This window comes from Eurypyga helias, unplaced genomic scaffold, assembly GCF_000690775.1.
Source record: "Eurypyga helias isolate BGI_N326 unplaced genomic scaffold, ASM69077v1 scaffold25037, whole genome shotgun sequence".
NCBI lineage: Eukaryota > Metazoa > Chordata > Aves > Eurypygiformes > Eurypygidae > Eurypyga > Eurypyga helias.
In genome coordinates this window covers 1-868 of record NW_010260292.1, presented here as the reverse complement: position 1 = coordinate 868, position 868 = coordinate 1, and positions in this window count along the sequence as shown.

Here is an 868-nt window from a genome sequence, read left to right as displayed (position 1 = left end):
ATCCTCAGCCTGCTGAAGGAGCGATGGCTTGCTTCCTGCAGGGTTGGGTGAGGCTGAGGGCAAATTCCCGGGGAAGGATCCATGAGCTCATGTGAAATCCCAAGGGAAGCTGGATGAGTTGTTTCCTGCCTCTCAGAAACATGACACAGGGAGACCAGAATTGCCCCCAGCTTCTCACGGATGCTGGGATGGCCAGGGAGATCCTGTCAGCCAGGATACCAGAATGATCCTGTGCCCGGGCAGGTGTTGCCGACGTGCCTTGTGCTGTGGAGCTGTGGCTGTCGGCAGCTTCTCGTGGGCTCCACACGGTGCCTCTATTCCAAGGATAACCCACCTGTACAAGGAAAATTTTGTCCCAGTGTAAACTTTGGGAGTAAAGCCTGGTCATTAGCCCCGTGCAACGCGAGACTGGTTGAGTCAGTGGCGCATCCCAATGTCTCGGTGTTTTTCTGAAGGCCTTTGCCTTTTGGACTTTTCTTTGGCAGCTGTGACAGAAGAGCCAGCACGATTGCTTGGTTAAAAACCACAAACCCCACCAAAACCACAACCCCTCCAACGCCTTGACGTTAGCTTGGCTGACGTGGACTCGGTACATGCCTGAACCCCAAAATGTGCCTAAACCCCAAAACGTGCCTAAAGTGCCTCGAACAAAGAAATGGTGCCGGCTGACTCCTCCCCAGGAAGTGCCGGGGTGTTCCCCACGAGCCTCGCCGTGCCTGGGGTGGTGCAGAGCACGCCACCGAGCAGGCGGCTCACTGATGTCCTGTGGGGAGTTGGACCTAACAGCGTCACCTTGCTCACCTTGCCGGCAGTGCCGGAACCGTGCGGCTGGCAGAAGACAGCTGCGCGGAAGGCTGCTCCCTCCCTT